We start from the raw sequence: 25,681 nt of genomic DNA, 5'->3' as shown, positions 1-25,681 counted from the left end.
ACAAATTTGAGTGTGGCTTACAGTCAGATGGAAAAATGAAAGCTATGAGCTAACATGGGCTGTTAATGTTTTGACTTAGAATAATACAGCTAAAATGGAAATATAAAAAAGGGATAAAAATCATCATAAACCCTCATTGCTATTTTAAATAGTATAATATGTATATATAAATAACATGAACATATATATATATAAGTAACATAAAGAATAGGTAATACAAAATAAGAAAACAATTATTGCCCATATATGTCTCTAAGACATACATTTCTGTGTAAACAAAAGCTGTCTAGTTCTTCTAGGGGAATAACAAGTGACTAGACTGTAGTCAACACTTCAACAACTGGAAAGAGGGAAGAGCAAGGGATCCAGATACACACGAGCTATTTGAAGAGTTTTAACTAATGATCAAACCAAAATAATTGTTAAACCTTCAAATGAAATATGCCTTCAAATGCTTCAATACTTTAAACATTTAAATGGCACATAGCTTTAACTGAGATGAAATAGTTTAAAGCACGCCATTTTTACTCACTAATTCTTTTACCATTGAGTTTAAGATTTGTTTCAAGCATAGGTATTGAATGGCCAAAATTTACACTTAGGATATTCAGTCTTAGCCAAGCAAATAACATTTAAATTAAAATTTTGTTAGATGTTCAGTGTTTTGATTCTGTGTTTAATTTAGGCCCAGCATCAGATTCAAGCGGAACAAGGATTTAGGTTTGAAATCGGGATCTAGGGTTTGGCTCTGTCTCCAATTAATTGCGTAAAGCTGGCTCGGGGATTTTTAAAAGTCTCTGCTGAACATTGTGAAAGATGGATGAGGTGAAATTCCCAGGCACAAAAAATAGAGAAGTGTAATATGTTACTGTATAATGTACTAAACTCAGAGACACAGCTTATTCCACTCAGACGCAGCCAAAAGAGTCACTGATGCCAAAAATCCCAAGGAAATAAAAGGTTAGTTTTGAATTTTTTGGTTTACTTCCAAATATTTTCCATCTTCAGGCACATAACTAGCCAGAGCATATAAAAAGTGCAGAAACCTAAACACTGAGCCTGCCATGCTGACCTCCCATTTGTAACACCCTTATGTGATGGGAAAGGTTTCTCCATGCCGTCCCTCCAGCCTCTGGAGCTGCAGGGGGTGACTGTCTGCTGGACCTCACAGTGAATTTGTCATAAGATTGTACATAGCAGCTTGTAGAAGCAGGCCACAGGGCTTCTTATGAAAGCAAAATGGGACACAAAATGTGCATGCCTGTCATGCACTCATCTGTGAGCAACTGCTCAGAGGTGCAAATTTATGTCAGCTGATGCCTGAAGCAAGAGAAAAGCAGAGTCCCTGACCTGGACTTGTGTCCTTCAGGAACAGTATGTCTCTGCCTCTCTAAGGAGTGTTCTTATCCATACACTTCTCTAGTCTTCTGGAAAGTGCTATTTGTATATTCTGGGGTCTTCATGACTGACTCACCTAGTTTTCAGGTGGTGCATTTCAGGTGAGTCAATGTACTTCTGTGTTTTGAAAACTCCTTGTAGCAACAAGTATAACAGCTGTCCTCCAAGACCTATTTGTGAAGCATGTGCATTTCATTAAAGCTTATCTCATGATTTACAATGCCATACACAATGTTGTGTTACTGAATGGCTGATCAACTACTGGAAATGCTGAATTTTGAAGAAAACATACAGATGTTAACATTACCAAAAAAAAAAAAGACAAAACAAAAAATAACCAAACAAGAAAACAAAACAAAATCAAATGGAAAAGAAAAAAAAAGAAAAAAAAAAAGAAAAAACAAACAAACAAACAAAACCAAAACAGAACAAACCAACTTCTCCCAAAAAAACCCCACACAACTATGTCTTTTGACAGTTGTCTTATGAATCCCAAGGTTCATTAGTAGTGGCTAAAAACACTAAAGCATGTTTCTGGGAAAATAGCTATTTCTCTTCAGATGCTTCCAGACTTAAACCCTCACTCATTTAAAATGGTTTTGGACTCTTTCAGTTCCTCTGGTCAACCATCTATAAGGGCTGAGTTAATCCATCTTGCTCATTCACCCTTATGCATATTCCAAATGCTTTTTAACTTTTTGATCTGACAGTTTAATGCTGTTCCATCACAAAATATATGTTCCCACTGAAAACAAACATTTTTCATATTAGCTATAGAGACAACTTCAAGGGATGAGGTTATCATGAGGCAATTACACCCCAGAGGGATTACAGGCACTTATATCAGGATAACCTTATCTTTAGTGTGCCTTATTAAATAATTACAAGACTGCCACAGCCAAATATAAATACCCACAAGCTTCCCAGCCACGGGCTTATCACTAAATAAAGGTAAATGTTTATGTGAGCCTGGCAACCTCTACCACTCATGCTAAAGCATCTAAATAAATCAGCTTTCCATTTAAATGACCACAGACGCTTAATGTTGAGCTGGTCTTGCTCTAACAGAATGCTTGCCATTGGAGTGTGACTTGCACAGAAGACTGAGCTCTTAAAATTTGCAGAGTTTTTTAGATTGGAAGAGATCTCCACAGGTTCACTCACTACCTTATGAACCCCTGCCTAAATCCTCTGATATGTATAGGCCTATGCTGATAGAGTTTATATAAAGAATGTCTCTGACTCAGGAAATCATTCTTTGTCATTTTGTTTCCAGTGCTGTTTTCAATATCTGTGCTGTCAGTTGCTCTATAAAAAGCCGAGCCTCCACCCTGTAGAACTGTGGCAGAACTGTGCAAATGGTACTCCTGGAAAAGTAAAAATGAACATTTCCTGTGCATACATATTTGAATTTCAAAACCATTGAATTTGTTCATGTACACAGACTTTTCCTCTGCACTTGCAATTAAAATGTTAGTGACTTAATTTACTGGGAAAACTAAATTTTAAGCTTCGGCAATCTAATATTCACTGAAGATAAATTAACAAAGATACGTGATAAATTCACCCTGTACTAGTTGATTTTATGACTGCAATTAAACAAGAAAATAAATTTCTAATTCTTGTGTCCAACCCTGTAGTCATATTTCTTTTGAAAAAAATACTTCTTGTGTTATGCTAACAATGCCAAAAAAAGGTGATAATAATAAACCACAGTATGAGCAATGTCTCTAGGCTACTTCAGTTCAGTAGTAAAATTCAGATGCAACATATTTCCAAACTTTTTACAGAAAGAGATAAATGTCATAAGCAAGTCACAAGAACTGGCAATAGTAAATCAATCTGAGAATGGCTAGCACTGAGAATGGACTAAGAAAAAGCTGTTTGCAGCAGAAGTTTCCCATGTTTCATGGTGCACATAAACCAGTAGATTTTACAGACTGTACAATGAGAAGCAGATTAGGAGCAGAATTCCTTTAGCTATCCCACAGGCAGGAATGGGGAGAAGAGAAAACTATTCTCATAAATGAGGAACATGGAAAGGGAAAAATAGTTCATGTTCTCTTACAGAGTATAAGAAGCAGAAAAGTGCCAGGAAGTAAGAGCTTTGTTAAATGGAGAAGGGACTCTAAACTGTGTTTTTAAGTCTTCAGTGGTTTTTATCAGTAGATGTTAAGACAATTAACCACGTAACTCTAGGAAAAAATTGTAAATGGTGGGAATTTGCCCCAATAAGCTGTGAAAATTTAACCTGGTTGAAATTTAAATCAAGGTAAAATTATTTGACCCCTTTTGGTTTCCTGTCAACAGATCACTGCCTTCTGGGCATGTGACATACATGAACTTTTCAAGTAATTCAACATGTTGATACATTTCCCATATCCAGTAATGATTTGAGATAAAATGTAACCATTTTATCACCTTCCAGGATAGATCCTACTTGTTAAAATGTACACAAGTTTGCACTTAAAATCTATTCTGTACCCAAATGTCTGTTTCTTAAAGTACATATGCTTATTCTATTCTAAAACAGATCTGGTTAGAAGAGGGACACTTATGTATTGTATTTTTTTTTTTTTCATAAATCCACTATGCTTAGAACTGATCAACATATCCTTTAATTACTTACAGACTGACAACTACTGGTGTATTAATCATTCAGCTTGCTCAGTACAACAATGCAATTTATAGGTCCGTGATCCCTTATGTCCACTTGTTTTCCTTACCAAAAATAACTCATAGTGTAACAGCAATAATTCTGTCCAGGTTTTTTTGGTTTTGTTTTTTTTTTTTTTTTTGTTTTTTTTTTTTTTTTTTTTCAGTTTCTTGAATAGATTCTACTGCAAGGAAATCTCAGAAATAATTGATTGCTTTGCTTATGTGTTCAACATCACATAAGGAGGGAATAAAGCTTTTCTTGCCTGGAAAATAAAATATTTTCATGTTCTTTCTTATAAGGAACAATTCTGTTTGATTTAAACTAAGATTTCTAAACCTAGGTCATAACCTGATGATCCCCATGTCCTTTCCATGCATACAGTAACATTTCCCTATTTGTGCCATTCTAGAAAGCTAACTTTGTTTAATTCCCTTCAGAGAGTGGGCAGTACTTTTGTACACCAATAATAGTCCAATTTCAATTGAAATTCAGCAGGAGAATTTCCAGCTGACACTTGAGATGAAGAAAGTCCTGAGGAATAAGGTGTGATTTTTTAGGCTGTGACTTTTCATGGCTTACCCCTGTGTCTGCAGTAGACCTGTAGCAAGGAATAATAGCTGCAAGTCTATATGTCTTAAATAAAACTTGCAGAATTTTTTTTTTATGGATTTGACATTCTTGCAAGTCTAATTTGGCTAGTTTGTAGTCTGAAGAAACAGCACCTGCACAGGTATGGAAAAAGAAATAGCAATTTTCTGAAGGCTTTTATCATTAATACATGATCACTACTTCTCTTGTCTCAGTTAACTCTGGCTAGCAAAGAATTATAAGACAGGGTCTTTGACTGGTATCTGTAATCTCTTCACATTGATGACTCTACTCAGACTATATCTGCCCTATATATTTAACCATTTTCTTCAGAGCAGCATGCAGTAGGTTTAGAGGGGCAATTAACTTAGTAGGGGTATTCATGTAGTAACTAGTGAAAAAACCTCTCCAATAAATAGGAAAATGCACTTGAATCCACAAAGAAATCAAAAAACCAAATGAGTAAAATACTGCATGGCTACCTATCTGACAATGTCCATTTAATCTCTAAAATTCCTAATGTATATTTTAAGAAACCAGCATTAAAGTAGGACAATTTATTTTGGGTGATGCATGATAAACACATTAAACTTTCAGCACGGTGCCTTTCACAATTCAGTCAAATACGGATTTTTTTCTATGTTAGCTGCATATTTAGTTCTTTAAAGAACATCCAGTTTCAATGTGTTTTCATTTTTACATTCACTAGAGACCTGTGTGAGGAACTGGAGTACATACATGAAACATTCAGGACCAAATGGACCAGAAAGATTACAGCACTAAGGAGAACACCTAAATTAAACATTTACTCAGCAATGATGTAATCTCGTCAAACAAACACACAAAAAAGAATGACTTAAAAAGGGAAAAGATGACATCCAATCTCAGGTTTTTTTGAAACTGAGGGTTGTGAAAAAATTTCAGAATATTTATCAGCCAATAATGTGTGCAGGCATCACAAGATACTTTATGCATTTAGACATCTATTTTGATTTCTAATGCAGTTGTTTATGTAACTATTCATCAGTGTGAATAAAATGTTTTCACCTGTCTCTTCAATTTTTGGTCATTACAGTATAACAGCTAACACATTCACTCAAAGGGAACACTTTGTCTAAAATTTATAACAAATTAGTGGTTTTGAAAACATTACCAGATGCTTGCCTCCAGAGCATATATGTGCTGGTTACCTGCAAGATAAGCAATCGTTCTCAATTTCATCAGTGTGCAGTTTCAAGACTGCTCATTGTTTGGCACCACTGAAGGACAGATTTAAACATGCACAATACACATACTTAAGGTCAGATTTTAGGAAGACTAATACTTAAAGTTACTATGCTTTTTTTGGCAGCCAAACTTCTTCATTTGAGCTTAAAATGGGTACTGGGTCATCTGGAGTTTGAGCTTTGAAGGGTTTTGAACGATTTTTTGCTAAGAAGTTTTGAAAATCTGGAGATGAGGTTAAATATATACTTTTACGCTAGAATATATGGAATGGTGATTGCTGCAGGACCTGTGCCTGAGTTTAATCTAGCTTTAATTTTTAATACATTATGGATGTGACTTTTAATATGTGTATTTAAATTACTAGGCTTGTTTAACTTAAGACAGTAAAAGTTAGTTAAACTTGCAATCTCTTTTGCCTGGAATCCATCCTTATGGACCTGATTTTGTTGCACACCTTGCTTAAAGACATCATTCACTTGGACAGAAAACTCCACTTAGCCCAGAGCAACAGCTTTCAGTGTCCAGGACTATGGGTCCAAATGATCTTAAACCCTTTCACAGAACCAGTGATGTGTTTTGTCACCTATAGATGAATCACAAATTAAGTGGAAGATGTAAACCTGCCTACCTATTTTGGTATCAAGTGTAGTGGTCTGGAGGTAATACTGTAGTGTGAAAAGAGACTCAATTCTCTTATTTACAGGAGACTGTCAGAGCCACTATTGGATTGAAAGTAGAGCCTTAATCATGGGTTTTTTCCATTGACTTTGCCAGAAATTTGGCCCCTCTTCCAGGTGTTTGGGAAATATATTTATATTTATTAGATTCAAAACTTATTATCTCAGATTAAACCAGAGAGAAGTATCAGAACTTTAATGCATTTCCTGCAGTTGAAACAACCTATCTCCCCAAGGCCAAAAGAGCCAGAACTTACTTCTTTCCACCCTGGGAAGCATTAATGATTGTTGTCAACTCTTCTGTTCTTTATTTGCTACTAAGCCTGGATTCTTCAACATATTTCATCCCTTGTGGCCAAAACCTGTTTAATGTTTTAGCATATCAACATAGAGTGTATAGGGAAAGTGATTCGATTACTACGTGGTGATTCTCATTACAGTACTCATTGTTTATTAACCATCTCTCTTCAGAAAAAAAAAAAAGAAAAGGAACATTTCGAATCTCAGTAGCTGATCAGATTAAAAAGGCATGGAAGGGCACTATTGACATGCATTCCTCAAAAAAAAAAAAAAAAATTCTTCCATATACAGTCCATGGCAGTCAGGTTAAAGCATACATTTGTCTTGAGCACTGAATCTGCTAGTGCAAGCATCAGATCTGCTATTACAAACACTAAAACAAAGGATGCCTAAATTATTTTTCTGTGTAAGGTAAACTGGTACTGTATTTGTACTCTAAAAGAGGAAAGAGTGGATTAAAACCAGCCTTCATAATTTTCATACACTTTTGGATCTTTTAAATACACATGTGAGAACAATACTTCATAAAATTTGCTATAATTTAATGATAATTAAATCCCTTTTCTCTTATTAAAAAAAATCCCTTGAATCAATTCCTTCATGTTCTACTATTGGGTTTGCAACTTCACACTCATGCAATGCTGTTCAAACCTTTTCATGCCTCACCTAGCAGTAGTAATTCAATTCAATGACTCTGTTGTACTCCACATTGCAGAATGTCAGAACTTGTTTCATGCAATGTCAGTCATGTGCTAATTTGACAAATTATTTCAGATTCAAATAGTGAGAATTCCTTTGAGGATATTTAAGCCCAAAGCCCAAAATACACATTTGCTTCCCAAAACTCATATTTTTTAACCCCAGAAGTAGAATGAGCAATGCCAATTTCACTACAGATGTCAATCAAGTTATGTGGGGATTTTTGACCTCCCTTCCAGGAGGAAAATATACCCACAGCATACAGACTGTATTCTAAAACACCAGAGGACATTACTAGTTTTAGGATACTGAAAACTTCAAGCTTTGAAGAAATATTCTCCCTTCATACTAAAACCCATGACATCTGAAAACACAATTCCTACCTCCCTTTAAAAGTTATGTGAATGACATATTTTTAGGGTTTTTTTTTTTAATATGGTCCAAAACTTACTGAAGTCAAATGTAACATTTCTAATTCTGAAAGACACATTCATAATTTTGTAAGAGGAAAGTAGCTTTTTTCCTATCACTAAATGCTAAATCACAATGCTTGTTTAAGAAGGAGGCAACAAAAATCAGAACATTGCATTGACCTCTAACTTAGCTTTCATCAGTTATTGATAGCAAAGAGCAGCATAAATGTTTGTGTCACAAAAAAGCCTCAGATTTACAAAATATGCTAAATATCTTAAGCCATAGACCTTTTTTTCTGAGGCAATTAAATATTCTTACAATAATTTCCTTTTCTTAAGATGTATCTGATATAGAGACAAACTGGATAGGAAGTGGATCCTACTTGCCAATGGAAAAATCAAATTAATAAATCAGTGGATTTGTATTATATGGAAGTTAAACTATGCCTTGAGGACAAAAGAGCAGAAGGGTGAACTACAGAAGGGCAATTTTCATAATAATAAATACATTTTAACTCGCCCATAGCAACACGAATCACCTTTCAGTCTTTGGCACTATGAGCAACAACTGCACAGCCACAAGCATTACTTCTCTCAGAGCCATTGATTCCATACACAGCACTTATATCATCCAGCAGCATGACCCTGAAACACGTGTCATGGGATTTATATCAGATGTTAACATGCAGGAAGTTTCACTGCATAATCAAAAATTGAGACCTGTAAAACTAACCTTAAACAGCATTGACAGATCTGTTGTCCATTCAGTTCACTCTCACCTCATGAAGCTAAGTACCATCACATATATTTAAAATATCTTTTAAAGATGATAAACACCACATAAGTGTTAAAAAGCCCACTAGGGAGCCATCAATTTGAAGAAGGGAATTTAAGAGAAAGCATACATGTATATGTATAAAACAATCTCAGCTAGAGGGAGCATATGATATATATCTAGCATAATCTCTCCAGATTTGTAAAAACCTCACACATCAGACTGAAGGGAAGTTGGTTTCCTCTAGCAGACAGCACAGCTGGACATGTATAGTCATAGAAGTTCTACCTTTTGTGGATAGAATATATTGCATGATGGGAAATATTTGCTTTTTCACTAATGACTCGTATCTAATTACACTGTGGGCAAATCCTTACTCCCTAATAAAATCTTATTTTTTAAATATGGCTCTTTTCATGGCCAGCTTTAAAAATAATAAAAATAAAAAAGTTTACTTTGACAGAAGTTTTTGAAACGTCCTTTTCTGCTCATCACTATCTATCATATTTTTTTAGGGTCATGTTTTGTCATATATGACATAACTCAATGTGACATTATAGTTCATAAGTTAGCATACTCCACTGAGTGATAGTGTCCAATGAGTTTGAGTTAGAGCTGTAGAGAGTAGTGTGCCAAATAAGCAAACTGGGTAATGAACAAAACCTTCAGAAGTCCTCAGATGGTTGCTGCAAGGTTCCCTGTGAGGACTTGATCTTCATTTTTTGCCTGAAGGAAAGCAGAAATTCAATATATTTATAATCACAAGAGGCCAGATTTCTGACATTTATTCAGTCAGCAGTAGGGATAAAACTTTTATAGGAGGACCACAAATTTTACTATTATTATTATTATTATTATTATTATTATAAAACATCAAAGGGATTTGTTCTTGAATAAAAAAAAGTTTGATACTTGAAAAATATGATTATTTAAGGCCTACCCCATGACTCTGCTGTCTTGTATGTGGTTGATTAACTGTGAAAATCTTATAAGACCTTGCCCAAACCTTTCCACCTCCAGGTCCTTCTGCAAAAGAGACACAGATTTCCAAGTAAGCAAAATGTCACAGAATCTATCCCACAGTTGCCTCACATGTTCCCAGTCTCTTAACTAGGATTCCAGATTAATTCAGATTGCAGACAGACAGCAGTGGGACACGTGCCATGCTTTCTATAATTCACCAGCCTATACACTCATCCTTGAAATAAAAGTTTACATTTGGAATATCTCCAAAAGGAGCAAGGAAGAACAAGATGTTGGATCATTCTACAAAAACCTCTCAGAACAAGGAAAGTTTAAGTAAACATTTCAATAACCAGGACTTCTAGGTTGGTCACCTTTTTTCTTGAGAGCTATACTCGAGTTACCAGAGTGATTCTGGCAGGACCAGAGTTACAGTCATGCAATGTTCATAGCTAGGTTATACAGCTGCAGCAACCAACAGTTCCTACTGCATCACCTGAAGCTAAATTTCCCAAAGGTTATTTCTGCTGAGATAGACATTTCTGATCGGGTAACCGCTAATCTTGTTGTCTAATAAATAACAAAGCATTTCTTAGCTTGCTGTAAGTCATGCTAAACCTGTCCCATTATCAAAGCTTCAGTCATGCATCATCTCCTCCAACCAAAAACACAGCAGAAAGCATAGAATTTATTTGTGATCTCCGTGTTTTCTGTTCCTCAGAGTTGTTTATATATGTTTTGTTAAGAAAAAAAAAAATAGCAGTCCCCCAAATAATGAAACCACAACCATCAAAACATTGTTTTCACCAACTGGATATTTCTTTGATTTTACATTCTTAATTTTACTGAGGCATGTACAATTCTAAGGACTGCAGCTTCTGAGATTGATAAGGGAGGAAAAAGGAAATTTGAGGATTGAATCTGGAAACATTGATCTAATTCAGTCTCTGACAGAATCCTACTTTGTTTTTGCAGATTCACAGGAATCAAAAGATCCCACTAAGAAAAGATAGCTTGCTGAGTTTCAGTTGGTTTCCCCAGCTAAGATCCCTATAATTAAAGCAATTTTTCGAGACGTAGATAATGTGAACCAACATTATCATTATGATGCATTTCATCAATTTCTGTTAAAAAAGCAATATTTAGGTATGTGCTACAGTGAAATTAAAATTCAGTTCTAATAAATATACTAAGAAAGAACATGAATATATATATCATTTGCTTTGAAAAAGAAAAAGAGTACTCACATGGTGTCTTATCTGTAAGAAACTTGTCAGAATAATAGTACAAAGAGTTCCTGATTTTTTAATGTCATTGTACAGCATGGCTAGTGAATTATTTAGTGAATCAAACTGTCCATGGATAATTGAAAACTAACATCATCTGGATACCAAATCCTTTATCCTAAACCTTCTACCTGTTTTCACAGGATATTTTCTCAAGTAATTAAAAAAAAAAAAAAACAAAAGACCAACGGTGATTTTCTTACTAGAAAATATCTAAAAGTGGGTTTAAAGAAGAATGTTATAGCACAGGTTCTATAGACTTTGAAAGCAGCCCAGAACTGCAATAACCAGGAAAAGAGCGAGACAGTGAAGAAACCAAGAAAAAAGCAGTTCTATTGGAAGTAAAAAAGCATAGACAGAAAAAGTATATGTTTGCATGGTATCATACAGCAAGGTTGTGTCCTAGTTGCATTTATGCCTGTTTCTGAGCCTGATTTTTTTCAATTTAAGAAAGGCAATTCCCTTCAAATGACTAGAGTAAGAATAGTAGCTTCTCATTCACACTGAAACTAAACTGCACTGTCCACAAATAACTCTGAAATCTCATGTTACTTGTGGAGAAATAGGAAGCAATTTCCCTGTTTTTTCATTGCCTCCTATGGACCCTAGATGGTATAACTCCTTGTTATGAGCAAAAATTCACATGAGCAAAGAAGTATAATGAGGATTCTTACTCTTCCTATTAGGAAGCAAAATTTTTAAAGTAGAAGGTAACATACCAGATGCTTCAAAGAACTATAGAATCAGTGATGTACACTAACAGGGAGAAAACAAGCATGCAAAGCTCTGCAAGCAACAGGGCCATGAAGAAAGAGCATTCCAAGCAGAGTGAAATCATTAGTGTAAATACCACCCGCTAAATAACAGTGCTTTGGCAACTTAAATCCTGTGGGAATTTTTTGCTTTAAATCCATTATTTTAAATGTAGGAAAAAACATCAATTAAAAATTACAAGTCTGTACTATTTTCCTCCTGGATGGCTGCAGTTATATATCAATTCTGACACTGGCCTCATTTATAAAGCACTTGTAGATCCTATTAGCTTTCGTCAAAATTGTCATCACTCAAGTTGGTGGTGTTTGTTGGTGATGTCCAAACTGATCTTTATGCCAATGAAGATGAAACCAAGGAGGGTTTTGAATAAAGGAACAGATATATACTGTATACATGAGGAAGGACAAGGGGGTGGATCTGCCCACTGCCATGCCTGTCCAACACTGCAACATCAACTCTTTGAAATGTAAATGTCTAATAGCTCTTTCAAGGACAGTAAAAACACCTTTGAAAATCCACTCGGTGAGAAAGCAGCTAATGTCCACCCTGTGAGAACCTATGGGAGGCATGAGGACAGTTCTGGTCTTTTGCCTTAGCTAATAGATATAACCTAGCAATGAGATTTTCTACAAGTATTCCACTGTAATCGTCCACCACAGAAGGACAACTGTAATAACCTTCACCACAACTTTTTTTTTCTTTTTTTCCTATGAACACTGGAGGCAGCAAGGGCTTTTTTCTAGTCTGTCACAAGTAAGATCTCCTCCAGATAAGAGTCTTAGCATTTCTTTCATCTTTGCCTTGATAAATTTAAGAGCTCCTTCCTCTTCAAGGCCAGTAAGTACTCTGTGATATGTTGTCTAACTTTCAGCAAAGTAGGGAAACCACCCTGCAAGTCTCCTAGATTCTCAGTAGTTCTGGTTCCCTCAAATTATTCTATTGAATAGATAGTATTTAATATAAACCATTACTGCTGCAGAAAATATTCATCTGCTGAAAGGAAATTTTAAAAATTCATCTACTGATGTCTTCCTTCCTATTTAAGAAATGTCCTGAAGTCAAAAGATGTGAACAAAAATGAAGTCAAAATATGGACATAACCTTGGATTCATGTTCCAGCCTCTGTTAAGGCAGTTTCTTACAGATTTAGGTTTTATACATAAAAAATATTTCTGAATTTCAGTATTTGTATGAAGAACAAAATAACAGGCTGCAGCACTCACTTGCAAAGGGCTGTGACTTATTCAATAACATGGCAGTGCAACTGTAATACACACTACACCTTCCCTTTATGGACCATCTGTGTTGCAGGCTGGCTTTGTATACCTACACAAGAAGTTTGCTGTAGTATGATAATTTTCCATCCTGAGGAGGAAAGAGATTGAAATATTTCTAACCTTTGAGAGAGGTTTGCTTTCTTGAATCCCATTATTATGGTGAAAATCTCATTTTAATAGACACATTGTCAGTTCCATCCTTCTGATGGAAAATATGTGAAGAAGTTTTTTTTCTATATTTATTGCATTGTTCAGCCTTTATCAGGGTACCTTGTTTGGTTGGTTTTTTTTTTTTTGTTTGTTTTTTTTTTTTTAAGGATATGGAAATGTATTTTTATAATTTAGGACAAAAAATAGTATAAGTTATAATTAGATAACAAATTAGTAATTGTTGTTTAACTAAAACATTTAGCATTACTTCTGATCTGTAGTGTTTTTAATCAGATTGAAATTAATCTGAATTCTGTAGAAAAATTAGGCTGATTTCTTTAAGAGTCATTCTTTGTACCCTCATGCACTGCCACTGAGTGGGTATTTACGGTGCCATTTGACAGTGTACTTGATCAAACTCTCACCTCATGCCTCTGCTATTATCAAGGAATAATTAAATTTAAACGCAATCTTTTTATCTGCAGATGAAACAATTATTGAAAATTTGTTTTACATTATAAATGGAAAGGTGAAAAAAAGTACCTTTTTGCTAAAGACCACAGTTATGAGATGTTAAATATTGCTCACTGAACTCAGAAATTCAGATATCAGCAAATAGAAACATAATCATGCTTTATCATTTCAGCTCTGTCTGGGAAAAAGAATAAAATAGCTTTTCTAAATGAACAGAAAAAAAAATTTAGTTCTTTTTTTTATTAAAACCTTTTTATTAAAATGTTGATGCATAGCAGAATATCATTTGGCCAAGTTTTTTCTTGATGCAGTTATTAGAAGCGAGGAAACAGGTGTGCAGAAGATACAAGGCTCAAAATTATAACATAGTAAACCATTAGCATTGAATACATTTCCAGAACTCTTCTAATTTCATATAAAAGACTGACATCTAGTTCCTCCTTTCATTCAACTAGAATGATTTAAGAATGATAAAAAATAATCCTTCAAATGGACTAAATTTTCTGGCATGGCATCTGCAGAAATTAAAATTTAGATATATTTCAACTCACCCTCAATATAATCTTCTAGCATTTATTAAATAAGTGTTTTCAGAGTATGAAGCTGAAATAGTAATCTGAAAACTGTTTTTTTTCTGGGTCTAGTGGACCTCAATGATGATCAGTGATGGCAATGCCATTCCCTGCCATTCCCATGTCTCTAGAATGCCATTTACTGTTCCCATGCAATTTCTTTTCTACTGAAAAACACTGAAATAACATGTACATTGTATATTGAAAAAATCACCAAAGACGTACATTGGAGCTGAGAGTTACTCTTCTGAGCTGTGTATGAACAGCAGCCTTTTACAGCCATTCATCATGCCCCCTTCACTGCAGACCTATTGATCAGGCAGATGCAGAAGAGAATAAACAGAAGTGTAAGCTGTTTCCAGTTACAGGTAAATTGATTCTTTAAATCTGTCAAAGAACAAAACATTCAAAGGCATGACAAGATTTGCAGTCACCATTCAGCCCAAACAAGAATGTTATTTATATTGTATATTGTGGCAATTCAATTTGCTATACTGGTTATTTGACATTAAAATATAACTCAAGAAAGATTTAAAAGGCCACATTCTGGCATCTTCACTCAAAATGAATAAGGATTTTTCTAGAGGCAGTGAGGCAATCTATAGCACAGAACTAATAGTCTGAATAGTCTGAAGCCAAGCAATGTGTAAATGAAGAGTACAATAACAGACTGCAAATATTTTACATTTGTAATCACTGTAGAGTGAAAGAAATTATTAACTTTGATTAAATGTGTATTTTATAACTGAAGAGTGTATAGCTAGAAATAATGACAATAAATTAGAATATATCACAAAGAAACTGCTGACAATTATAGTAATTATGTTATAGGAAATTCTTCAAACTGAGTTCTTGTTGCATAGCAATTACAATCTAGATTGGATAACAAAAATAACAGCAGTAAACCCACAAACATAGTACTGGTAGTGAACTGGAGCCAATAATTTTTTTATACTAGATATTTTCTACCACCATTTCATTAAAGGATATTTGAGGGAGGAATGAAGTATCAAAAGAGTGATTGAAATACTGAAATATCAATACCATATTGAAAACTTTTACATTATGTCACTCACTGAATATTTTATCATTTAAATGTATTTCCAAAAAAAAACCCTGAACAACTAAACACCAACTTGGAAACTTTCTTTGCTGATTAACCAGGCTGAATTCCTTATCTATGTCTTTTATGTATTCTTTTTCAGTAAAACTAAGAGTGTGACAAAAACTGGCAAATGAGACTGGATTGGAGAATAAACTGTGAGAAGAGAAGAATTAGTTTTTGCTATTTTTGCTCATCCCTATAGTGGTAAACAGTGAAAAAACAATCTGAGTTATGAATATGGATCATATTTTAACTTCATAGGAGGTACAGGATATACTGCAGTAGAAACCCTTATCCAGCCACAAAACCAACGTTAAATGTTGTGAGATCAGACAGCCCATATAGGAACTAACTACTTCAAAAAGGATAAAGGGACAGCATGGTATTCATGGTATTCTAATCTGAAAATTCAGTGTAGTGGAACTCTAAACCAGCAATACTTCTGTTCAAAAAACTTTTTCTCTTAATATGGCCAACAGAGGTGGATAATCCAGTGGATGCAGGGAAATTTGTAGTCAAAATACTCACTGGATCTTTTGCCCTCAAGCTCCCTCCTGCTGCTAGCAGGGTCATTTCAACTTCCCCACAGTGGATTTACTTCTTTCAAGTACTTCATAAAATGAAGAAAAACTGCAGGTGGTCATTTTCTTCTCTCTTCTAATACTTTTCTTGCTTTCACAGGAAAATTTGAGAGATATTACAAAAAAAGATTAAAAGCTTTGAATTCAAATTAATCTAACTTCATCAGCTCTGAGTGATTTCTGAAAACACAGGCTAGAGTTCTATTGGTTTGACTCCAAAACACAGGTTTATGGCTCCCTAGGTCCAAACAGTGGGTGTAGCCATGACTGCAGCTTGAAACTACAGTCCCAGAGAAACAGCCAATTTCCTTCTCAGAGCATATAGATGTTCAAGACAAGCAATCCAGTGAAGTTAAAACTGCTTCTTTTGGGGTTGGGATAGAAGGTTTAAAGAAAAGCAGACACAAACATTACATCTGTGCTGCTGACAGTGATGCAGGGATACTGCTAAGCCACCTTCAAATTTGCTAGCTGACACACCAGAAGCAGGCGTGCTGAGGCAACATGGACTTCAAATCACATGTCCAGTGCAGCCCATATGAGACGCAGAACAAATTATCCAATAATGAGTTCTTTGCTGCCTTGATTAAACCTTTTCTTATTATGTGTAAAATATGTGAAAGTCTGCAGAGCCAACATGCCCACAGGAAAAATATGAATAACTTAAATTTACACTTTGAAGGTAAGAGGCAGAAATACATCTGAGGCCATATGAAGGTTGAAACACTGATAATGTGCAACAATACGTGTGCAGGTGGACATCAGGTGATTCTTTTTTCCAGACCTTTGCTGGGAGACCTTGGCCAAAGGTCTTTCTTTCTGCGCTTTATTTTAAACTGGGATGAAAGCTTAACTATATCCCATAAATGTCTGAGAAAATGATTGGAACGTTTTGATATCACACCAAACCCAAAGCACATCGTAGAGATGACTGGTGAAGGATGCATATGGAAGATCAAAAGAACTGGACAAGTTCCCAGAGCTTTCTCCCAGTGAAATAGAGACCCAAGGTAGATGCCAAAGAATAGTTCTTCCATAAAATATTAGGTCACTTTTTCAACCCATACTAACTTACTAATATATGTCATGCCCTTTAGTTAAATTAATGCAAAAAGGTACCTCATTTTTAATTTTGATTTGCCTTAAACTGTGCTTTATTGAATTCACTTGATGCCTTCCCCACTCTAGTAGTTTGGGGCACAAGGAGCAGTCCTTCCCTTGGCCTCTTCTCCATGTTACTTTGCTTTTGAAAAATATGTTCAATTCTTCACTGATTATTTCATTTTCATTCTAAAATAGGAGATCTAGGAAATCTAAATAGAACCCATATCCAGTCAGCTGTTCTTTGTTGTTTTTCTTATTTTCCTTGTCCAAACTTTTTCAATTCTCACACCTACATTTTTGAGATGCAGGATGAAAACTGTACATAGTATGCAAGATGTGCATGTAATGATGCATGTGCCCAGTGAAATTACAATGTTTACTATTTTGGGTTTTTTTTTTTTTGCCATTTTTGTAATTCTTACTGATTTTTCATTATGATCTATATTTTTTCTTGTGCTAATTTATCACGGAACCATTATAAATCCAGTATTTAATTCTTGAATTATAGATCAGATCTGAGACTATTGTGTACATAAATTTGAGATTTTTGTCCATTGTTTTACATAAAAACTTATTCAAAATTTTTATTCCATTTTATGACTCATTGAAATTTGTATATATCCTCTGCAAATTTTTGATAACACGTCAATTTATTACCTTGATGACTTGCTATTTCTAGCAAAAATATTTAACTCATTTTTCTTTCCTTTTTCCACATTTAGAAGGGCACATACACAGAACAGATTCCTGTGGGATTTCATTCTCTCCTCTATGAAAACTACCATTTTATTTCTACTCTTCATTTCCTACATTTTAAACCGAGCATATTTAGAACTATTTTTACTTGTCACTATATTCTTTATCATCCCATCACTTTTTAAGAGCAAAATCTCTTAAATATCCTTACCAAAATGAAAAAGATATGAGTAAAGAGGAGGTTTTTTTGTTTTAAACCAAAGGTATATCTGAGAGTCGTTATTAGTATTAGAATGATAAAGACGTAAGCAATAACATGAAAAGAACATTAATGAGGCTGTCAGTTGTCCCATTGTGGTAAGCAGGAGTGAAAGAAACCATCAATAGTGATGGGGATGGTGCAACATACAAATGCCTTTAGTAATCCTACCCATCGATAGGACTGTTAAGATATTTAGCTAAAGTAGCTTCTTTCAGGCAATAATACAGTCATGAATGGCTTTTGACTATGAGAATGAAATGAAAGGTGCTTAGAATAAATGAAATAGTTTAAAGTTTAGAACAACACTAAGATGCATGTCAGTACAGTCACATTTCCATTTGTGAGCTCCTCAGAACACAGACATAATAAGGTCCTGGGGACACAGTGCAGACATCCTAAACCCATAATAAGTTCCTGGGGATAATGTGCAGACATCCTAAACCCAGAGACACTGTTGGGTTGTTAGATAAGAGCAGAACGGGGTAGTCAGAAGACAATTTTAAAAGTTTCTTTGATATTCATGTTCACAAAACCAATGCAGATTAAATTACACATTGTTACAGTTGCTCTAATTATAAATTGTTACATGGTTATACATAAACTGACCACAGACTAATCACGTGCAGCTAGCGAATAAATTAATACACAGGCATCGTATGGCACAATATTTCTATTAGAGTAATTTTGCAACTCTCGAGCTTTCATTATTCTCATGTAAAAGCTCAAAAGAGACATAAATCATTCAGCTCTGGTTCCAGATCATTCTTATCACAGTGTGCTCTTGAAATGTAAGGACTGATTTCTTTATATCTAGAGTTCAAATATCATTGAGAAACCAGAAAAAATATGCAAATCTTTCATTTCATTCTCTGTGACTTAGAAGATATGGACTCCTGCTATATGTTACACATCTACATAAATAAATCTGACACAAATTTCTTGTGTCCACTTGACCAAAATTCCTGCAGGATGATTATCATTATAATTATGATTATTATACACTTCAATTAAGGTTTTTTAGAATTGAATTTATGTATACATATACCTTTAGTGCTTATTCAACAGGCAGATACTGTACTCCTAAACTGAGAAACTCAATTTTCCCTTTCTAAACTCTGTATTACATGTGTCTCTATTATTGCATGTATCTGAATTTCCTCCATGATGAGTGAATTTCAGTCCACCAAAAGTGAGAGCAAAAAGATTATATTCTTGTCTTGCTTTGCCTATCTTATAGTTTTGAAAAGCTCTGTTTCATTATGAAAATTTGGACATAAATGGATCCTTCGAAAAGAATGTTAAGAATAAATCTTACATTATCAAGGGCAGCTGTCTCTTGTTTGTCTGTGAAAGTAATCTTCCTTCATATCCTGATATCTCAGACATAAGGAAATGATTCACCTTTGACACAAGAGAAAAATGTGTTTAAGTTCTAAGGCTGCATTTTTTGTAACACTGGGACATATGACTGAATTATATACACTGGTATCCACATAGCCATATGGGTCAAATAATAAAAGTAATTTTGTAGATTAACATAACAAATATTTATATATTTCATTGCTTTTGAAAGTGTGACTTTCACAAGCACATATTCTGTTTTACTTCAAATTCATGCAGTCCTCTTCCCTGCTCTCCCAGGAGCTAAAATAAAACAACAACCAAATATTCTAATAATAAAACTTGTCAGAGAAGTGGACTGATAGGTCTTTTCTGGAAAATAATACTGTTTAAAGACTAAATCAAAGCAAAGTTTTCTGTCATTTCAAAGACAGTGTGCTGTCTTTGATACTATCCACTCCCATAATCACACTTCTCTGAGAGTGAACTGAATTTGATCTCTAGCAAGTCACTAAGTTTTATGCTTCATATCAGAAAACTAAAAATTCAGTAAAACATGTCACTAAATTAGTCTGTTCTACAGTTCAGTGTTCCAAATTCTCAGTATCAATACATTTAGAGAGATTTAGAAGTTAATTTAATGCCACTTCAGGGAACATCCCATGTAATTGTGAAAAAAATCCAATAAACAATGAATTTAAAGAACATATGAAAATCACATTTATGGAATGACTTGCAGCAAAGACAAAGCAAAACATCCTAAGCACTTGGAGTAAAAATGGCTGTAAACTGATTGTGCTTTCCAACCCCAGAATGCTTGATAATTTGAAAAGAGCAACAAATCTATGTGGTATGGTTGATTCAATGAACCTTTATTCTTTCTCCATTCCATGTGGACTACAGTGTCCACTTTAGCAAAATAATCTGCCATAAGCTTACATCAAATTCATTTAACTGAATGTTAATGATATTTTACTGACATTTGATAAGCATTAGCCATGAGTCACCAACTAGAGCAGAGAAAACTGTAAATAACAATATGGTCAGAAAATTTTTAACCTCAGGGACATTTTCATGAGGGGTGTGTGTACTAACAGTGTTGTATAGCCAGTCAGAGTAAGGCCAGAAGCTCCTGGCAGCAGAGGAATTGTAGTCTCATTCTTATTAGCATCAAGATGGTAAACACAATGAAGAAAACAAGCATTTATCTGGCTTCTAAATATATGGTGATTGTGTATCTTCCCAGGTGATGTTCCTGAGCCATTCCACCACCCACTAGCGCTTTTTTCATCACTATTTCCATTCCAACTCAGAACTTCTATATTCAAAGTGCATTATGGCTTGTATTGCTTTGTATATCTAGAGCTACAATTCAAAAATTGTAATGTTGCCTTTTCCGAAAGATTTGCCATTTGGGAAATGGTATTCTTTCCCCTCTCTTCAGATGTGTTAACAGTAGATTTGCATGTACATAAATTCAGTACCTGTGGACTATACTGTTATGATCCCAATTCACCAGACTCCATCAGTGATTGCACTGTTAGTAGTTGTATTCATGTCAGCAGTTGTAGTCCGGAAGATACAATTCAGCATTTCACTGCTGATGACAATGCCAAAGGCAGGTGAAGGCATGTGAAGAAAGGATAAAGAGAGGAGAGTGAAGGGACCTCATTACAGGGTTCTTAGAATAAAAAATGTTAGCTCCCAAGGCAATGTGAAACTAGTCTTAATTTCTATTATTTGAACTGATGATTTCCCCACTAATCATGAAGTATTTCTGTAGAATTTGTTGTTTTAAAAGCTTCATATAGGCATGTCTTCATTCCTGATGATAAGCCTATCACATATCTAAATAGATGAAAAGCATTGCCCCTACTCAGAATACTTCCAAGCTCTATATTTATATTCAATAAATTGTTTTGGATTACCATATTCAGCAGAGGAAGAGGGCAGGAGTTGCTTCAAAAGGAGGGACATGCTTAACTTCAACTGTACATACTCTAACTTTTTGCAGAATCAGGGCAATCTATCTAAAAATATCAGCTTTCCAAATAATGGCACAGATTTCTTTGTTAGTGGAGAGTTTCCAACTAAGAGCATAAACTGCTTTATTGTTCTTTTTGCTTCCACTTCATAACCTTCATGACATTTGGGAGCACACAGATCCTACAGCTCCTTCTCTCCCAGCAATTAAACTGTTTCTCCAAGTATACCCCACCAAACATTATCAGAAACCATATATCCCCTAGACAGAAATGATAGATTTTTTTCTGTGGTTGCTGAGACCTCAAATAATAGTTTAAAACCATATTTTGCTAGCTATTCCTTACAGGACTACTGAGTGGGGAATAATCTACTGTCAGTTTATCTTCACAAGAGCAATGCAATGTATGAAAAGTTCCTTAGGATGCCCAGTAAAGGAGAATATACTATAGCATCAATTGGTCTGAAGACAGAGGAAAATATTTTTCTTCTCCTTGCTTCAAATGCCAAAAAGTTGGAGAATTATATTGCATTTTGTCATGCTTATATGGAAATGCAGAATGATTCTCTACTTTACAGATGAAAGGATCCTAACATATTTTCCAGCTATTAGAACTACTTTTTTAGGATTTCTCATCTGCATCTTTGGATTCCTTATGCATTACAAAATTGGAGACGCTAGAGAAACATTTTCAGGGTTTACTATTTCATTAAGCAGCCTGTTTGTTATAAATTAAAAAAAAAAAAAAAAGTGCAAACCATATAATATTGAATGCACTGAAATGTATATCACTGTTTTTTCAGAAAAGGGAAACACTAAAAATACTATTAATAAGTGCAACTACTAAATTAAGGATATGCAAATTCACAGGAGAAAGATATAAGGAATTTACAGCCATTATTACATATTATCATCCAAATAGCTGACTTCATGTCTTGATTTCAGAGAAAAAAAAATTTCATCTGATTCAGTCACTTTCTCACAAAAAAGTGTGACTTAAAGAAGTCATAAATGTTACAGAAGGGTTGAAGCTTGTCAAAAAGTTAAATATAGAATGTTTGAGGAGTAGTGTCATGAAAGATTTAAGGATGTATGTATGTATGCTTCTGCAGCTTAATGATAGAAATATTCTCTCAATACCTTAAAACTTATGATATTTATTATATTCACTGCTCTCACAAACTCAGCAGTGAAATATATATAATATCTACACATACATGCATATGTTCTTTATATAAATAGACTTGCTGAGATTGCAGAGACCTGTTAAATATTCTGCTGAGGCTAAACTTGTAATTAAAGTTATTTTCCTTCTATCTGAAAATATGTTAATATATATTTTTACTACCTATCTATGGTTGGGAAAAAAAAGTATTACAATTTTTACATTACAATACTATTGTTTTAAATTCTGAATTGACTTCACACTAACTGAGTTGGGAAACTGAGGTCAAAAGATGGTTATCCTAAGGCAATGAATTCTACATAGTTAATAGACCACATTTTTGGAGCTTTTATCAGATTTCTTCTTCCACAGGCATTATCTTGCAGGATGAACAGGAATCATGTATTCAATGGCCCTGTTGATAGCCTGGCTATGGGAGTAAAAGCAAGTAAGTGAGAAGGATGTGTGTATCCCTATGCTTTAAATTGGTAAGGTCCAAGCTCAGTGACCTGAGCACATACACAGACATGCCTTCTTGAATTTTCATGGTTACAAGACTGGAGCAGAGATGTCCACACACACTGTCTCTTCAGAGTCATGCTGCAGACAGCCATGATTGCTCAATATCTCTATGCCCACTTTAGAATGAACAAGTGCTAGAATGAAAACAAGACCTGCCTTACTACCTCGTGACTCACATTTTATCACTGAACCATACTGTAACAAATGCTTCTACCCCTTCAAGTCAAACCCGAGAGCATCTGAGTGTGAGAGGATACATAAAGATGACATGGATATTAACCCAGTCTAAAAGTCTGCTTAATAATTTTGCTTTATGAATGCTTTGTTGCCATCCTTATTCAGAAATAGACAACTAACTGAATTACTGGAGTCCACCTAGTCCAGACAAGGCATACTTCTCAAGAGGCCTTTGAGGAACCCACCTCACACAACCTCTGTTCTGCACTGGTGGTCACAGTCCAAGTGTCAGACAGGCATGGTAACAGACGAATACAGGGCTTCCCATCTGCTCAGAGAATGCCTCTCCTGGATAATTTGGAATGGCTCTCTGGATATGGGGTTTCAATGGAAGGAGGAACATCTGAGTAGAGCCAAGGTTTGTGGGAACAGTTCTTCTGTACTTTAGGAGCAGTAAGGATTCACAGGAAGGTAGCAAAGACTAGATGAGATATAAATACAACTTTTTTTTTTTTTCTCTGAATACAAGATATACAATTCTTGTGCCTGGAGTCAAGTAGTTCTCTATTTTTGCATGCTACAGCTACAAACCAGGATGAGAATAACAAAAAATGAGTGGTCATTCTGGAAAATAAAATAATTTTTATAGTACGCAGTTTGCTATATATCAGTAGCTTTTTATGTTTTGTAAAAGGAGGATGTGTTGAGCAGCAATAAGAAAAGCTGACTGACTACGGGACCTGGGCTGCTGCACTTTGGATCAGGTGAGCCATTCTGGCAGGAAAGAAGATTGCTTCCACCTGAGAACCTGAGAATGCTGAATTTGAGAATTGGCCAGACAGGTTTGCTAAGCAGGGTGAATGAAAAGACAGTTTAAAGTTCATTGGTAGTAGACTTGCTTGCAATAAAGCCACAGTTAAATCTCAGGGCAAGAAAAGAGAAAGACTATTTTTTAGACACCCTGAGAAGACTATTTCAGCTTTATATCTTCAGAAAGTCTCACATGTCTCCTGGAAAGCCAAACTAGAAAAAAAATATTTTCTTGCAAAGGTACAATGGACAGCATTCATTAGAAAGGAAAGATTTGTAGAGCATCTTTTTAATGAGTGGTGTTCTCAACTCTAAAGGTTTTGTCAAATTCATTTAATCTTAACCATTTGCTTTCAAAAAATAATGATTAAAACAAGCATCTATACGTCAAAGTTTTGGCATTTGAAGTCATGTGATGTCATAAAATTCATAAAAACTATGATTCAGTTGCAAGCAGCTAGTTAGTACTAAAGCATCCAAAATAAACAGAAAAGTAAAAGTCACCTTTAAGATATATATATATAAATTATATTATTATAGTATAATATATGTAATATATTTTACTATATTATACACAATTACAAGGAAAGGGCAATAGAGTATTTAGTATGGACCTTTAGTATGAAGTAAGCAGTTTTGGATGCAGCAGTACCACAGATAGAAATGCTTTCATCTTCATAAATGGTATGATATTGTTTTACACAAACAATATCTGAATGCAGTCCCTAAGATTAGCTAGATAGGTAGATCGATGGACAGATAGAATGATAGTTTGTAACAGAAGAGAAACTAGCAAGTGAAGCAATTGTTTTAGCATGTAAGTAGGTTTTAGTAACACAGATGGTGCTTTTTTGTTGTTGAAAGCGTGTTAACTAAACTATTTCCATATGTTGATTTACGTAGTTTTACTGCTGCAGATTGTAACACAGCCCTTGACAAGAGACAAAGCAGATCTCAGAACTCAGAGGGAAGACGGAAAATCACAGCTACTGGTACAAATGAAGAAAAGGAAACACTGCTTGCATGTCCTGTGAAGATTGTGTAGGTAGAGTTATAATTTTGTGCTTAAGAGCATTACAATATAAAGTTTTCTTCTTGGTATCAACATATCCTCTAACAGTGCCTGCTGCTGATCTTACAAATTCCCATAAAGACTCTTGAATGACAGGTCTTTCATGCTGCCCTGCAGAGCAGGCTTCTGCATCATTACAAGCTTAGGAATCTTCATCTAGAGGATGTTTCTAATTAATGTCTTGAAGTTTTTTAAATAAAGGAACAATGGACAAGGTTCCCAGACACATTCTCCTGTTCCCTGCCCTCATTCTGGAGGAAGACACTCTCTTAGAATTTGAAATGGCTTTGAGCTGGCAAAGCTGTTTTATGGAATAGACAAGTTCATATACATTCAGAAAAATGAGTTTATGGCACTTAGCATGGAACGTTAAGTAAAGCTACCAAGTGGACATGGAAAGGAAAAAAATGTGGAACCTCTGCTGAGTTCTGTGAGATTTCCTATACTAGGCTTGCAAAAAAAAAAAAAAAATCTGAAATCAAGGGGATTGTTTCTTTTTAAAATTCTTGCTTGCAAAAACATGTTTGAGAAACAGGAACTAGATATCACTGCCCCTTGTTCCACTTTCTACATTCTATAAGGAAATAGTTTTCTGAAAGGGCTAGTGTTGGTTAACCAGTATTCAAATGT

General features: G+C 34.8%; 1 long non-coding RNA gene across 1 annotated transcript; it reads right to left on the bottom strand.

The window, feature by feature from the left end:
- Positions 1-9,701: 9,701 nt before the first annotated feature.
- On the bottom strand, positions 9,702-20,915 carry LOC128787628 (uncharacterized). Its single transcript, XR_008430756.1, has 4 exons — positions 20,806-20,915; positions 19,296-19,381; positions 14,458-14,540; positions 9,702-9,762 (listed from the first exon to the last, which is right to left on the bottom strand). It is a non-coding gene; the product is annotated as an uncharacterized LOC128787628 (long non-coding RNA).
- Positions 20,916-25,681: the final 4,766 nt, after the last annotated feature.

This window comes from Vidua chalybeata, chromosome 4 (genome assembly GCF_026979565.1).
Source record: "Vidua chalybeata isolate OUT-0048 chromosome 4, bVidCha1 merged haplotype, whole genome shotgun sequence".
Taxonomy (NCBI): domain Eukaryota; kingdom Metazoa; phylum Chordata; class Aves; order Passeriformes; family Viduidae; genus Vidua; species Vidua chalybeata.
This window is presented reverse-complemented; position numbering and strand designations above follow the sequence as displayed.